General features: G+C 42.4%; 1 protein-coding gene across 1 annotated transcript in view; it reads left to right on the forward strand.

The window, feature by feature from the left end:
• Pappa (pappalysin 1) overlaps positions 1–17,278 on the forward strand; it is a 226,188-nt gene that overhangs the window by 33,137 nt on the left and 175,773 nt on the right. The gene's annotated exons all lie outside the window — the stretch shown is intronic.

A 17,278-nucleotide genomic window follows, 5' to 3' on the forward strand; every position in this document is an offset into this window, starting at 1 on the left:
ACAGACAGAACACCATGGAACACTTCCATCATCACAGAGAGTTCTATTGGATACAGTGTTGGTAGAAACTGATTCAGACCTCAGCTCTGTTACTCCCTTACTCCACAGCCTCTCAGAACCTGTTCCTACATCTACAAAAGTGGAATGATTGTAGTACTTACTTTTTTAGTTTGCTAAAGGCTGAGAGAGGGTGTATTAAACTTCAGTCTCTTTCCATCAGTTCCTTCTCAATAAGCACAATTGTTATTCCTTATCGAAGGAAAGCTGTTTGGTATATGGTCTGTAGTGCTCAGGAAGTGAGATCAGAGAGCAAAGAGAAAAAGCTGAGTTGTAGCTTGACTTTTGTCAAAGTGCATTTCAGCAAGGTGTTCAAGAATAGGTGTTAATTGAGGCATAATGAGCAAATCTAGAAATCTAGTGTATAACATGAAGAGTATAGGCAACATAATTTTATTATATATAGAATTTATGCTAGATAAGGGTTCAGTTTTTCTTGCACAAAAAGGCAACTATGCAAGATGATGTTATGTATTCTAGTTTTCTTCTAATAATCTTTTTGCAACCTAAACGTGTCCTATAACATCATAGTACAACCCTTAAATATACACAAAAATATGGTTTTTTTGTTTTTGTTTGTTTGTTTTTGTTAGTCGTGGGGCCTGAACTCTGGGCCTGGGCGCTGTCCCTCAGCTCTTCAGCTCAAGGCTAGTGCTCTACCACTTGAGCCACAGCGCCACTTCCAGCCTTTTCTGCTGATGTGGTGCTGAGGAAACAAACCCAGGGCCTCATACATGTAAGGCAAGCACTCTACCACTGAGCCACCTTCCCGGCCCCACAAAACAAAAATATGTTGTAAAGGCTAGATATAATTTGGACATCAGAAATGGGGTTGGGGGTGAAGGGAGGACATAGAAGACAGAAGGTACTTCTCTTATGTGGCTTGTAAGCTGGGCACCATAGAGAGGCTACTATCTGATTTCTCTCCCAGATGCTTAGTCCACTTCAACCAGCAATCTCAACATGCAATGCCAAGGTGAATTTCAGGGTGACCTACATTTGATGTGGGACCCAAAGGCACTAGTTTCAGCCAGAGAAACAGTCAACATCAACTTTCCTGTTTTTCCCAGATTTATGCTGAACTTTTCCATTCTGTCCAACGCACAGGACCCTGGACTTGCTGATGACACAAACACATTTGCCAACCTCGGCAGGTTTTCTGCTGACACTTCTTGTTAGGTCTCTCTTTAAAAAAAAAGCCAGAGCCTCTGGTTCACAGGCAGGCAGCATACCTATGGACAGAGGAATGGTAATGCTGGCAGCAGGTCAGAAAGCACATCATCTCGCTCTCCGGGCACCAGGAAAGCTCCTGGACTCTCACCTTGGCGCCAAGGCATGCTGAGTGCATATGAGAAGGAGCCAGGGTGTGTGGCCATTCCCTTCCTATTCATGAACCATTGTCATCTCTGCTTACATTTGGACCTTGCTAGGACTTGACCAGAGAAACAACACATGAGTTCAACCTTTATATTCAGCTGATGGGGGCGTAGAGGAGTCTTACCTAGTACAATGACTTAGCCACATTCATGGGTCAGAAAAGTCAGTAGGCTGTGCTCAAAGGCAAGGTTTCTGGGATCGGTGTAGTGCATGTTGTTCTGTGCTAGCATCATCCCATAGGTGTCTCTGTGTCAGGGCGGAGTAGATGTGAAAGGAAATGGGTTATAGCCAATGGCCATGAAACCATTTGTTCCATCCATTTGTTTTCTCATTCATCCATCCATGCAACAAATGTTCACTCAATCCCTCCCAAGGGTTAGGAAGTACTTGGCCCTTCACTGCATTGTGTTGATTCGGAAAGATGAAAGTCTCCCTGCTTCTATATGGAAACTCAAACCCAGGCCTGGTGAATCCAAAGCCCCAACTGAAGGAGGAGTGTGTGTGTGTGTGTGTGTGTGTGTGTGTGTGTGTGTGTGTGTGTGTGTGTGTGGTGTGTTGTGCCAGTATTCGGGCTTGAACTCAAAGCCTAGACTCTGCCCCTTAGCTTTTTTGCTGTAAGCTCCACTTACAGTGTTTCACTGGCTAATTGGAGAAGAGTCTCACGGACATTTCTGCCCAGGCTGCCTTTGAACCATGATTCTCAGATCTCAGTCCCTTCAGTAACTAGGATTACAGGTATGAGCCACTGGTACCTGGCTAAAGGGGGAAATCCATTTTTAAATATACCTAACAATTAGAAGCACAATTAGAGTATAGCGATGATAGGGTTGGTGGATTTTATAAAGCCCTGGAGGAAACCTGGTGAGTGCCATTGGGTCATGACCCAGGGTTAACTGTCCTGTTCAGAGCACCATGCTGATATGCAGTGGCCATGGGGCCTCAGGTTCCAGAGAATTCACAATCAGCAGACAATAGCAGCAGATTCCAAAGGCCTTCTCATTCTCAATCACGAGACTGCATACCCAGAATGTCTGCAAGTGGCCCTGTGCCAGTGCTGTGACCACTCACACCAGGGCCTGTTTGTTCACAGCCTGGGATAGCTGTGTGCCCAGAGTGAGCCCCATTGGGTCCTGTGTCATTTCCTGATGAGGTTGGAGGTTACTGGGTTCTAGCCAGATCAGCTATCCTATAAACAGAGAGAAAACTGTGGAAGGTTACAGAGAAACACTTACTTTGTGACTTGAAACTAAAAGGGGGGATGAGGGAGGAAGCAGGGATGGAAGGAAAAAGAGGGAAGGAAAGAAAGGAGAAAGGATGGAACTTTAAACAGAAGCACTGAGAATTAAATTGACATTATCTAGGTGATTTTTTAGTAAAGAACTGAATGTTTCTTATCCAGGGGTCATGTTCTCTCCTCTTGTACTACTGATTTTTCTCTCTCTTCTCTGTCCTCCTTTCCTAAACCCCTTTTCCCCCTTTCTTCTTCTCTCTCACTAACTCTTCCAGTTTCCCTGAAATTTGCTAAGGGTGTTAGAATGAGTTGAATATGTTCTTCAACTCTCAGGGCTTTCCCACTGCCATGGAAGAGTCATATCCAAGCACAACACCTGACTGATGGATTGAAGAGGGTGGTACAGACTAGGTAAATCAAGGCAGAAAACGGAGGAAGGATCAACTGAGTTGGCATCTAAGAGTAGACAGGCTGTTTAGAGGTAGAGGTACACAAAGCATTGGTTAGGGTCCTGGCAGGAAACACATAGTACTTTCAAACAAAATAACCAAGGTGAGTAGAAGGAAGAGCTTTTCTGAGGGAGCAACTATTTAAAACACAACTATTTATAGACAGGGTTTAGGCCAATCAACAAAAGCTAGTGCTTTGCTCAAGGGACAGTAAAATTGGGAAGCCATTTCCTTCTTGGTTTGTAGGGGCAAGAGGAGGAGGCCACTATGGAATTTAATGACAGTAGCTGTATGGACAGTAGCTGGTAGCAGCTGTGATTTTCAGCAAAAGGAAGCAGCTTCATAATAACCACTTGCCCAGAAGAAAGCTAGTAGAGACACTTTGACACTGTCATTCTGTCCTGCCAGTGTGATTTCCTCCTGGAAATCACAAGGCTAAGGATCTTGTTGATACAACCCATAGAGGCCAGACTCTCAAGAGCATAGAGAAAGAATATTGAGAGAGGTAGAGAAGCCCAGCCCATGCAGAGGTAGGGATTGGGTATAGTTAGTGAAGAGTGTAAAGCATCAGATGAGGAAAGGCCTAAAGAATACCTAACTCTCAACTATCAGGTGGACTGAACCTTTGTTCATGATTATCTATATCCTTGGAATAAGATGGGTGGAGAAAATGGAAATCTCTCCTACAACTCTCTGATGTCATGTGGGACAATATTTCCTCTGTTTTCCCATCATCATTACTACTATATGTTATGAGGGAAATCCCTTAGAATATTCTGTCTGTTTGTCTGTCTCTCTCTTCCTCCCTCTCCCTGTGTGTGTGTGGGAGGGGCAGGGGTGTGTGTGTGCATGGGTGTGTGGTACTGGGTATTGAACCCAAGGGCTCATGCTTGTGAGACAAGCACTTTGCCACTTGAGTCACACTTAGTGGCCTTTTGCCTCTAGTTTGTTTCCCAGATTGGCTTCTAGGCTTTGTTTTTGTCTGAGTTGATCTTGGATCACTAATCCTCAAAGGTCCATATCCTGAGTAGCTGGGATTACAAGCATGTGCCACCACACACAGGAAATCTCTTGTCATAAAGAGCTCGAATGCTGTATTTTTTATGGCACTTTGTTACAGTCATTGTAGAAATACACAAGGAGAGAGATGATTAATTTACAATCGGTTCACAAGGACTGCAAAGCTCTCACGAGCTCCAAGTGAAGAAAGGACTTCTATGGCTTAGAGAAGTTAGGAAAGGTTTCCAACCTGAGCAACTTTGTAATGATGGAAAAGAACTATGTGGGCATGCTTGACAGGTACTATAACAGGAGACAAAGGGGTTGAGGTGGGAACATATGAAGAGAGAACAAGAAAAAAAGGTGAGTCTATCTGGAAATCCAGGCTATAGATTGAACTTTTTGTTCTTCAGAGTATAGAGATGGAAGAATTAGAACGATTTATAATAAAAGACAAATCAAGAGCAAATAGATTGTAGCCTTGGCTGAGCAGTTTCTGAGCTATGCTATCATAGGCAAGGCTTTTCATCTCTCTCTGTGCCTCCATTTCTGCATCTATTGAAAGAAATAATAGTATCTGTCTGCCTGTATCACATATTATTTTATGTGGCTATAAAGAGCCCATAAAATAATATCTCAGGAAGTATTCTGGGAAGATCTAGCCAGCATGAAAATAACAACGTTGTTGATTTTCTTTTCTTTCTTTCTTTTGCAATTTTGTTCATTCTTTCCAAGTAATCATGTCAGAGGAATTGCTTGGAATTTTATAATCAGAATATCAGAGTTTATTTAACGTGACTAATATTCATTACAACAATAACAGAAGTCAGGGCTAGTGTAGTGGAAAAATTATGCATGTTGGAGACTGACCAGGGTTTGAATCTTGGCTCTGCTCTGCACGAGCTGTCTGACCTCGGCATATTGCTCTGTAAGAGCCACAGGTTTCTCATGGGTTAGAATTGGATAGTAACAGCTAACCTGCAGCATGTCATGAAGCATAAATGGTGTCACCTGTGTGAAACACCTGGTTTAGTGTCTGGCACAAAGTAAGGTATTGGAGAAGTTCCCTCTCTTCTTCCAGGCATACTTGGATAACATCTCCTGCCTGCCAATATTGTTTTATAGAGACTTCCTTCCAACAGGCTCATTTTTTCAAAAAGGCCTGGATGGAACTGCAATACACAAACTGAGATCTTTCATTCTTAAAATACTTTTTTTAAGGCTGACTACAGAAAGTTTTGTTTGGTTTTTTACTTATTTTGGTTTTGTGTGCATGTGTATGCATACCAATCCTGGGGATTTAACTCAGAAGCCTGGGTACTGTTTGAGCTTTTGTGCTCATGACTAACACTCTGCCACTTGAGCCACAGCTCATTCTCATCTTTGTAGTGATTAATTGGAGATAAGAGTCCTAGAGTTTCCTGCTCTGGGCTAGTTTTGAGACATGATCTTCAGATCTCAGCCTGCTGGATAACTCCGATTACATTTTGAGTGACTGGCACCTGGCCAACTTTGTCTTTGTTTGTTGCTGTTGTCATTGATGAAAAACGTGTCTGGATCCCACGTTGGGGATCATGATAATAGTGAATAGACAAAGAACTAGAAGCCAGGCAGGCACCTACCCATCACATGCTTAGGACCACATTGAGCAAGCCTCCTCTTGGCCTTACACCCTTGCTCCAGCACACCTCAGATCCTCAAAGTTGTCAGGGAGAAGTTGAGACTTTAGGGAGAGAGGTGTCTAGGAGGCTCCCAAGTGTGTCATAATCACGGGACTCCCTTTCTTACCCTTTTCCTAGAAGTTGCTTCCCATCTCCATTTCCCTAAAGAAATGGGAGCAAGAGGTACTCTTTGGAGGGTCTCAGCAGGAAGCCATTGAGCTTTATGCACTTTGAGTGTGACATCCTCAAAGTTCTCATTCCCCTTTCCCCATGCACCAGTGAGACGGCACGACTTAACACCAGACACAGGACTGGGCCCAAAGCCCTCCCAGGTTAGGAAACAAAGCCAGGGGAAACATAAGGGAGGTTTGAACTCACAGGTGACAGTATGTTTTGCTTTAGAGGTGGACACTTCCCTAAATTGATTACCGTTCAGCTTGTTCCTTCAAATTTACCACTGGGCACTTTTCCACCTTTTAAGAGATAGAACCAGCATGCCTCCACTCACAGTTTCGGAAGTGGACCACTAACATATGGGCAGCAGGGCCTTCTACTCACTGACTGGTTCATTTGCATGATTAGAGTAGACTTGCCTTGCCCTGTTTTGGAGGAATGTTTTCTGTCTTTTTTTTTTTTTGTCCTTCCATCTTTCCTTTTTCTTTTTTCTCTTTTCTGTGTTCTGAGCAAACACTCTCTACAGGTCAAACTTCTGATGTTGAATGATTTCTGACTTTTGTGAGTTCAGGCAGCCAACAGCAGCTCTTAGCCTTGAGCTTGACTTCTGACTACTTAGCAATTTTTATGGCCACAGAGGGCAATGGTAGACTGACTCCTAACTCCACAAAAGCATGAAGTTGCCTTAGAATCTTTCTGGAGCATGGAGAAGAAACACCAGGGAGATCCCTTTCCCAGGAGGATCTATGGTAGGAAAACAGTTAGCCTGCGGTTTGGCCAAAGACAAGGAAAGAGAGGAGTGGAGTCTTGTAGTAACACCATGGCCTGAGTGCAGTAAAGACATTCCCTGCTCTTCTAATTCTTCATCTGTAAAATGGCAAAATCTGGCATCTGCACCTATTCAGATACTCTCAAATCAGGCATCATTATCCTCAATTCCTGTTTTCTGGAGACAAGGGTAAGACAGACATGAAGGAAGAGCACGGATGAGGGGCTTAATGTATTCAAAAATTGCAAATAAAGCTGTACAAAAGCCACTGACATGAGAGATACCTAAGGAAATTAGAGACAGCCCAGCCTTTGAAGGATTTTCCAGCTCCTCTATCTAACTGGGTACAATCTGTTCAATGTAGCAGTGAAGGAATAGTTATGCTTTATGACAAGTTGGGGAAAAAAATCCTGCTCACATCACTTAAATCCCCACAGTGGCCTAATGATGGTAACCCACACTTGGGCAGTCTGCATGTCTGCTATTTTATTTTCCCTCAGGCCCTGAATGTGGCATCCTCTTTCCAAAAAAATCAATTTGAATTTAATTCTGCTTTCAACTGCATGACATGTAATGTCACTTTTTCCAGCATCCTTTTGCCATACTTGAACTCTTTGATTGTCACATGGCCTTCTGAGAGTTATCTCTGTTTTAACCCCAGGAAAGACAAAATTTGAACAAGTTATCACTCTTTGTAAAGGTCATCCAGTGAGATCTATACCTGCTATCATAGTTGTGCTGCTTTAATTAATGAATAAATTTGTTATTTGCCTAAGATTGTGTGATTTGGATAGGGCTGTAGTCCAGACTAAATTCCAGACATCGCTATATTGACACACATCAGTAATGATGTAATCCCTAATTTATGCTTCCCAAACTTGATAGTGTTTTGTTAGTCTTCAGATCATCTAGAGCCAAAGTACACAGTCTTCTGAAATGTGGTATGCATCAAAAACATTATGGTTGCTTGGTACAACTTGTGAAACACATGTGTGTTGTCTTTGTTTAATTGCATTTCAAGATAAGACAAAGCCCAGGGCTGATAGTGAGCTGTGAATATTCTTCTCAATGTGGCCAGTTGTAGTATTTATCAGTTGTGGTTTTGATACTCCAAGAAGGAAGTGAGGTGGTAGGAAGAGAAAGCCCTGCCTCCTTGAATTCCATGGCCCTGTTTGGAAAGCGGCAGCTTAATAGAGCACGGTTACATTGCTGTTCTGGTACTTCGAAACATAGCATCATACTTTCTTACCTGCCAGGAGCTTGTCGGGCATTACTACTCCCTGGAAACTAGTCCCTAAGACAGATTACAGATGATAGAAACTCAAATAAAGATCTTTGGACAATGACTGCTCAACCATCTCTATACCTGTGTGTGAGGATGTGCTTACGATAGTGTTAAATGCTAGGAGCATTTGGTATTCCACAACACAGATGTCATTCTTTTTTTCACCTTGGAATTTCTTGGAATTTTCTGTACACACATAAGTGGCTGGTAGCTCTTATGAGGAAGGGATCTTCGTTCATGTGACTCAGACAAGGAAGAATAGAATTACCTCTAGGCAGAGTCCTAAGGGATAAGCCATGTATCTGAGATAAACCAGTGGACCTGAGTTTGCTCTTGTCTTCTTCCCCAGCAGGTCCTAAAAGCCATCTTCAAAAAGCCACGTGAGAAAAGTAGCAGCTGTGTGACTCCAGATAAAAATGTATTCATTTAAAAACTACAGTCCTTTATTCTGATGTCATTTTATTCTTCCCTTTGGAGTATTACTCAAATAGCTTTTATTTTATGAGACATGATAGGTCATGTAGAATTTCTTTTTCCCACTTAAAAAATACTCTTATTATCTATAAATAATTATACAAAGGAATTGCCATTGGACAAAGCAGTTTATGAATACAGTGCCTTTTGATTATTGTCACCCCCTTCAACATGTTCACTCATCCCTCCTAACCCACCCGTTCCCTTACTTATATTAATTTTAGGTTATTTAGTTAATTTTTTGCCTTTTAACAAAGCAGTTTATGTGTACCATGCGTCTTGATCTGTGCCAACACTTCAACTTCTTCTCCTCTTCTACCCTTATACTTCTCAATTCTGTGTATGCACAATGAATTCTTGCTGGTATTCTACCCTTCCCCAATTCATCCTTCTATCACTCTCCCCCTGGTCCCACCCTACCCTCTTGTGAGTACCCATTTCTTGGTACTTACTTTGTTGGGCTTTCACTTCGTCTTTTTAAAAAAAATTATACTGTTTATACTCTATAGAGTCTATTACACTTCAGTTAATTCATCTGTAACCCCTTGCTTACCACCCGGTGTGTGTTTACTTGTAAATTCATAGGCACCTTCTAGCTACCACAAATGAAATCCATGCAACCAATGTTTCTCTGGGTCTGGCTTACCTCACTTACAGTAATGTAATTTTTTTCCCAAGCCTTTCCCCTTTTGCATGCTTTCTTTTCTATGACAAAGTCTCTACTCAGTTCCATGCCCCGGCCCTTTTTTTCTCAATAATTCAAAAATCTGAGCAAGTCTCCTAGACTACTCTGTTTCTCTGCATCAGCCTCTCCCTCCTCTAATCAAAACCCTTGGGATCTTCCATGCCACTCATCACCCAGTCACGTCATAGCTCTCTCTCTCTCTATTGCTGTGGGCCAGCCACTTTCCTAAAGGTTTACCCACAGAGCAACCAGGCAAAGAGCACAAGACAAGCTCAAGAGATTCGTCTCCTGTTAGTCTTACATTAGTGCAGCCATCAAACAGCTTTGATGTATAGTGCCTGAGACTGAAAAAGGTAAAATACCATAGTACACCAAATCAGAAGCCAGACCTGCCACTTTAGCTTCTCTCATTCCCACAGATTCTGCATCAACCCTTTGTCTTTGTGTGTGTGTGTGTGTGTGTGTGTGTGTGTGTGTGTGATTGACTATCCCCTGTCTCTTGGATGTTCTTATGCCTTTGTCCACACAATATTGCCAGTTCCTCCTTTTTCACTTTCATCCTTCTTCTAGTCCAAATTTCACATTCCTCTGAAGTTCTCCTTAGGAAAAAACACAATCCAGATCCTTTTATTCTATCTCATAAATTTTGCACAATCTGTTACATACCACCCTTCCTTATCAAGCTGCTACTGACCCCTTAGCTCTCACCATGTGAAGTTCCTAGCATGTTCCTATAGGTCTTCCCACAAAGACCTGAAGGTTTTCATTCTTCTCATGCTCTCTTATGAGTTTAGGGTGTATGTGGCAGGGCAGGGTGGGGGAGGAGGAGGAGAAGGTCCAGCTCTTTTCTCAGTGCCCCACAGTGGTCCAGTATCCAACTAATGTTTATTCTTTACATGAAAATTTCAGTAGTGTCCTACCTGCCTTCATCCTAAGTACATGCATTGCTATGCTGTTCCATCTTATTCTACACCCTACCATGAGAAGTCACACAAACTTTAAAACTAAGCTGTAGGACTGGAGGCATCACTCAGGTGCTAGAGTGCCAACTGAGCAAACAAGAGTCCCTCAGTTCAAACCCCAGCACCACCATCAAAAAAAGTAAGTAAAAGACATACGAGTGGTTAAGGAGACCATCTTTGGTACCCAACAAACTAGGCATAGTATCCTACCTCTGCACCTATGGAGAGAACATGACAAAGTAGCAACACATGACAAATTTCATCAGTAAATTAGATGTACTTACACTTAGTCTTTATAGCTTTTGTAAAGGCTCCAAGAGGTATGTATTTTTAAAGGTACTTCAAAAGTGCTAGTCTATAATAAACTACCTTAAATGGCCACCTTTCCTGGTATGGTCATATAATGTAGTGTTCACCCATTGTTCATCTCACTTCCTTCATAAAACTTCTAGTTCAGGGCTGGGAAGGTGGCTCAGTGGTAGAACGCTTGCCTTGCATGCCTGAGGTCCTGGGTTTGATTCCTCAGCACTACATAAGCAAAAAGAAAAGAGCCAGAAGTGGCGCTGTGGCTCAAGTGATAGAGCGCTAGCCTTGAACTGAAGCGCTGAGGGACAGCGCCCAGACCGAGTTCAGACCCCACGACCAGACTCAAAAAAAAAAAAAAACTTCTAGTTCTTTCATAATTAAATGTCTCTCCGTCACATATGGTAGTACATGTGTATAATCCTAGCATTCAGGAGGCTGGGCAGGAGTGTCAGTAGTTCATGGCTAACTTGGAGTACGTGGTATATTGTAGATCAGTCTCTGTTATACAAGTCATTTCCCTGTCTCCAAAAAATGTGATATATTTGTGTGTGTTTACATGTACAAATATGTGTACATATATATATATATATATATATATATATATGTCTTCATATTTTATGCCCAGTTTCTAGCTTAAGGCATGGCATGTGCCAAAACCTCAATAAATGTTGATAAATGAAAGTAGAAAAGAATGGCTAGATGATGTATGAAGAAGGAAAAAAGCATGAAAACAGACAGGAAGGGAAAGAGGAAAGGGAAGATAATAAGAGAATAACTTAATCAACAAATTATCAGTTCTTCAGTGGATCTCTGTTGCTCTTATATTTTCCTTGTCTATGTGTCAGACTTTTGTATAAAAAATACTCTTTTAGAAATAAAATAAAAAGCTATTATTTTTAGAAACCAAAACATTCAGAATTCCAAGAATTTAATAAACTCTTGAGCAGTGTGTGTGTTTGTGTGTGTGTGTGTGTGTGTGTGTGTGTGTGTGTGTGTGTGTGTGTTGTTAAAGAAAGGTGAGCTAAGTCATTTCTCATGATAAAACTAAGCAGATGAAAAAGTCTTTATCATTAGAGCGCTTGAGACAAAGTAGAAATTTTCAGGTTTTGGAACTGGTCGCAGCTTGGAGATAGCTTGTTATCTAGAACAAGGACATGGATGCCATAGCATTCTGAGGTTGATCTTGCCTTAATGACTTGCCTTGCATGGCTTTGATCTTTCTATTTGATTGTCATTTTCAAATTGTCTGGTGTGTCCTGAAATGGAGGAGTGGTCATTAGACTTGTGGGGTGGAGACAGGCAATGCTACAGGACTTGCTCTGTGAGCTGGATAAACTCAGCATCTCCTCTTCCCCACCCCTCCACCCCCACACACAAGGAAGACAAGCATATTGGTCAAGTGTTTGGAACCAGGGCTCAGTGATGAAATGTAAATCCAACAGGCATTGGGAACTGAGACCAGTTCTACATAGCTCCATGCATAAACATAAAAGAGAATTATTAGGGGGCATTTGCTATACATATATATATATACATATATATATATATACATACAAATATATATATATGCATTGAATTTTATACCATTATCTCTAGGTTGAATTTTATAATCCCCATTTTATAGATGAAGAAGTTAGAGTACAGAGAGACACAGTCATTTCTCCAAAGTTACAGGATTACATGGTAGAAGAGGGAGGATTTGAACCTGTCAGTCTCTGTCTGAAAATAATAGTCAAGTGCCTTTTCTTATAAGCCAAAATAACTTAGAAGTGGCTTCTCTCCACTTAGACAAATACTCTGCATATTGAGAGCTTCTGCACACTTGGCCAGCATAGCATGCCTGTAAACCTGCACCCATCAAAAGTCAGGGAACAGGACAGTGACATAACATCCTCACTTCTGCACCTTCTTCAAGACAAAGTTGATTTGTTTTGGATGGGAAACACATCAGGCCTCATTGGGAGCCATACCTCTGATCAGTCTTTCAAATTAAGAGTGCCAGCATGCTATGCCTCCCAGATTTGGAAAGGCTCAGGCCTTCCCATACTTTTTCCCATGATTTAATGTAAGGGATTTGTTGTTGTTTTCCGTTTTGAATGTGGTTCCTTTTGCTTCTCTTTCAATAAAACAGGCCCTGACAGCCTTCTCATTCAGATTATTACAGAGTTGTACCATCTCAGGCCAGTGCATTTAGGAAATATGTTGTTGGCACTTCGCAGCAAGTTAGATGCATAAAGAAAATATTCTAATGACAGTTGAGTTAAGAAAGCTTTGATCTCCCTCCAGAACTGCACTCATGGCTTTGAAATGCAGCTCTGGCAAAGGGGTAAAGTCTGGGTGTCTTGGCAATCTGGGCTGGGCCCCCTGAAACAGACATTCCAGGGGACCAACAACTTCCATTGTGGAAACCAGGTGCATGTGTAGTACGTGAAGAAACGAGACACTGAGACACTACTTCTAAGAGGTGGCTTTGGGAAGAAGCTAGGCGAGACATTCCAATTTTATCTCAGCATTTCCCAATCTGGGTTGGTTATGCTGTTATTTGGTTTTGAACAGAGCTGGAGGATAAGGGTGGATTATGGTGGTATATGTTTGAGAATGTACCAGGCTTTACTCTTCTGCCTTACTCTTGTTTTGTATATTTAAAATTAAAAAATTTTCTGGTGCCGGGTACCAGTGGCTTACACCTATAATGGTTGCTTCTCAGGAAACTGAGATCTGAGGATTGTGGGTTGAAGTCAGCCTGAGCAGGAAAATCCATGGAACTTTTAACTCTAATTAACTACCAAAAGGCCAGAAGAATCTGTGGCCTCCACTTCATAAAGTGCTAGTCTGAGTGTAAAAGCTCAGAGACAGCACCCAGGCCCTGAGCTCAAGCCCCAGGATGGGTACACACACACACACACACACACACACACACACACACACACACACACACGCACGCACGCATGCACGCACACACACACACAATCTTTTCAAAAGATCATTTCCTAAAGGTATCAGTTCAGAAAGTTGTTCTTTCAGTAATTCTTGTGGGTTTAGCCCTTTGCAGATTGTAAACTGCACATTTGCAAGCTCTCTGAGCAGACAGAATTCCTGAACTGCAAAGCAGATAGCAATGTAGTGACAAGAGGCCAAATGTCTATGCAAGTTCTGTGTAGGGGTTCCATATAAGAAGAGACGGGGCTATTTCCCCCATTGTTGACTGTCTGAGCTATGCATTGTGGTAGGGAACTGTTTTCTCTTTAAAGAGGGAATTTGTTAACTAGTAAAGAAGTACTGAAATACAAGGCTACATCTATAAAGGCTTGAACGTAGAGATTCATTGCCAAGTCCTTCTGTGTCCATTATTTGAAATGTGATATCAGGCAAATCACTTAACTCTGAGCCCTGTGCTTGCTCAGCCTGTGTTGACACCATGCAGAGGTTCACCAGGAAAGACCCTACAATCCCAAATGGATAGCAGTTGTTTCTCGGGAGAAAAAAGATAACAATGTGGACGTCACTATTTGGAACTCATTGTCTGATGCAGAAGACAGGTGAACATACTGTGAATAAACCACAAAGCAGGGTGATGCATTCTGAATTGAAAAGGAGGGGCACAGAGTAGGAAAGACTCATCATCAGCTAGGAGGAATAATAATGTGGGAATCATTAACAATTGTCATTGTACTAATGGTAATGTAATTAAAGCAGCTTATACTAATCAATGAGTGTCTTTTGGGTGGGAGCTATGATGTTAGGCCCAATATTTGCATTGCTTCTCATCTTGCCAGCACCTCTGAGAGGCTGATGGCCCATTGTACAGGAGAAGGTAGGTTGGAAGAGAATCATGGAGTGCATCACCTATGAGCTAGATTTGCCAGGAGAGAAGAAGAGAAGACAGGAGATTTTGACAGAGAAGAGAGGAACTAATGGAGATACGTTAGTGGATTGGCATGATTGAGGACTATGCAGGGCTATCAGGAGAAGAGAACCATGAAATCCTGAGTGACTGAAGTAGCAGGAGGACGAAGAGACACTGAAAGCTAAGACTGGGAGAACCATGCTGAGGGTGCATCCCCAGGAGCTTGTGTAGACTTGGGACTTAATGCCACTCTAAGTAACAATGATACTTAAATTGATAAATACGCAGTGTTTGGGATCTGGGTTGATTTTCTAGGGCGTAAGGAATAATTTTTAAAACTAAATTTGATCCATTTATAATCTTCACATAGGGCTCGCCTTCCTACAGTCCCAAATCATTTGCCTGCTTGTATCGTCAATATTCCTGGGCTCTTATTTTCCTTAGAAATTGACCTCTTGTACTTTTTTCCACATATTTCGGGAAAGGAGAGGAAAATCACATTTTCCCCCGAGAGGACTGGATAGGAAGAGGAAAGTAAATACCTGCATAGACTCCTGCCAACCCATCCCCCTCCCCCGCCCCATTTTTAGGCACCTGTGGGGACACCTAGCTTGTCTGTATTCGTAGAAGATCTGAGCTGGTGGAAGGAAATCTTTTAGACATACAGCCACTTTGGGTGGGTCCTCCCCAAGAGAGAGATGAGCAGGAGAGCAGCCAATGGAATCTATGGCTAGCTGCCATGGATTCTTACCCCTTTGGGAAATGGAGGCTTCCCAAAGTATGAGAAAAACCTCACATACAAGCCAGAGAGAGAGGCTCCAACATCCTACATTTCTGCTTTGGGCTAGGATGAATGCCACCCCTTGAAAAGCTTGGCTCTGCAATTACCACTGAATAAACAGCCAATTAAAATATCTCCTCTTTTCCTACTCCACCCTCGGTCCTTCTCTCATGAAACTTTCTCATCCCAGAGCAAGGGGGCAGAGGTGGCTTTCTCTAATAACATTTATGTTCTCTGCCTGAGAACAGTTGATGGAAATGGACAGATGAAATAGGAAAAAAAACAATTGGAAAGGGCTGTTCCAAGCAAATCTCAGCTCCTCTGTGTTTTCCTTCTCCTCCCATGCATTGTTTCTCTCTTCAGCCTATGACTGGGTGAGCTTGTGAGTGCGGGTGAGGTGGTGGGAAGACTTGGATGTGTCTACAGTTGTACTTGCTCTTGCCATTCGTTCTGTGAACTCTCAACCCTTGTTCCGTCATCTCTAAGAAAGAGAGTAAGTGATGAGAGCTGCTAACCTGTATAAAGGGATTTCTACCTTCCAGCCATCACTTCTGCTCTTGATTCTTTTCTTATTAATGTCCTTAATCCTCAGAATGACTGGATGGGTGGTACCCAGTTACCACCCTTGTTCCATAAATGGAAAAGATAGGGCACAGGAAGTCAAGTAAATTCCTCAGATGGCCTAAACATCAAGTGGGAGAACTAGGTTCAAATCCAGGATACTATAGTTTGAAAAAGCCATGTTACCAATTCTGCACCAAGTAGTAAGACAACACCTGTACCCAGCACACTGTAGGTGGCACACAGCCAGTGTTTAATAAGCATTGGCCTTCTCCATTCTTTTTCCTCTCGCTGATGACTGATGATAGCTCCTCATGAGACCTTACTTCTAAGAAGTTGAATGTGAGCTCTTGAAGCAGAGAACTCAGTGGGAAGATTTTGGCTCCCTATCTGAGCCCAGGGTGGCTGTTCTTGGGATTAGCCATTTCAAATCCTGTCTGTGTTTTTCCTGAGCTTGGGGCTCTAGACCAGGTGGGTGGCCAGAAGAATACTGGGAAATGCCAGCCCTATCCTGTTTACATTGGGGTAGATGTAGTACTTCTAGGCAGCTGCCTCTAGTTCCAATGGACTACTAAGGAAACTGAGGATCACAGTCAGCAATTGCTGAATTGAAGACTGGAACTAAAATATTTAGACTTCTAATTTTTTCCTGATTGCTTAGCTCCATCCACTGAATGCTCACTGGATATTGTCTCTAAAGTTAAAATAGGGTTGATGGAGATGAATATGGCAACTTCCCCAGTCCTGGTGGCCACAGAAAGACTGATACCTACAAATGCACATGCACATGCATGCACATGCTCATACACACACACACACACACACACACACACACACACACAAACACACATACACACACAGGTGAAGGCATGAATTCATTTCCAAGCCCACTCAACAATGATTGTCAAATACTCACAGGGACCTCTATGATACAGGATGACAGATAATATGGGTACAGGAAGAAACCTAAAAGATAACATCACACATTGCTTTGTTTAGAACATGAGCCAATAGCTCACACTTCTCATCCTAACTTCTCAGAGACCTGGAGAATCACTGCTCAAAGGAAGTATGGACAGACAAATCCACAAGAGTCCTTCTCCAATTAAGCAGCAAAATACTAGACTCAAACATGTATGGCATGCCAGCCATTAGCAAAAAGCTGAGTGCGTGCATAGCTCTGAGTTCAAGCCTTAGAACGAACACACACACACACACACACACACACACACACACACACACACACACACACACACACACACACACACACACGAGCCACAGAATAATATATCCATGATTTCTTTCTCTCCATTCTCTTTCTCTTTCCCTCACTCTCTTGTATGCCTATTTTTCTTCCCTCTCTCTTTTTTTCTCTCTTCTTTTTTTATTTTTATTTTTATTTTTTGTTGGTCATGGGGCCTGAACTCTGGGCTTGTGTGCTGTCCCTCAGCTCTTTAGCTCAAGGCTAGCGCTCGACCACTTGAGCCACAGCACCACTTCCAGCTTTTTTCTACTTACATGGTCCTGAGGAATCGAACCCAGGGCCTCATGAATGCAAGGCAGTCACTCTACCATTGAGCCACTTTCTCAGCTCCCCACTCTTCTCTCTCTTCTCTGTCTGTGTGTATGCGTGTTTCTGTCTCTCCCCATATACCCCTTT

Source organism: Dipodomys merriami, unplaced genomic scaffold (assembly GCF_024711535.1).
Source record: "Dipodomys merriami isolate MVZ:Mamm:240054 unplaced genomic scaffold, mDipMer1.0.p SCAF_11, whole genome shotgun sequence".
Lineage (NCBI taxonomy): Eukaryota > Metazoa > Chordata > Mammalia > Rodentia > Heteromyidae > Dipodomys > Dipodomys merriami.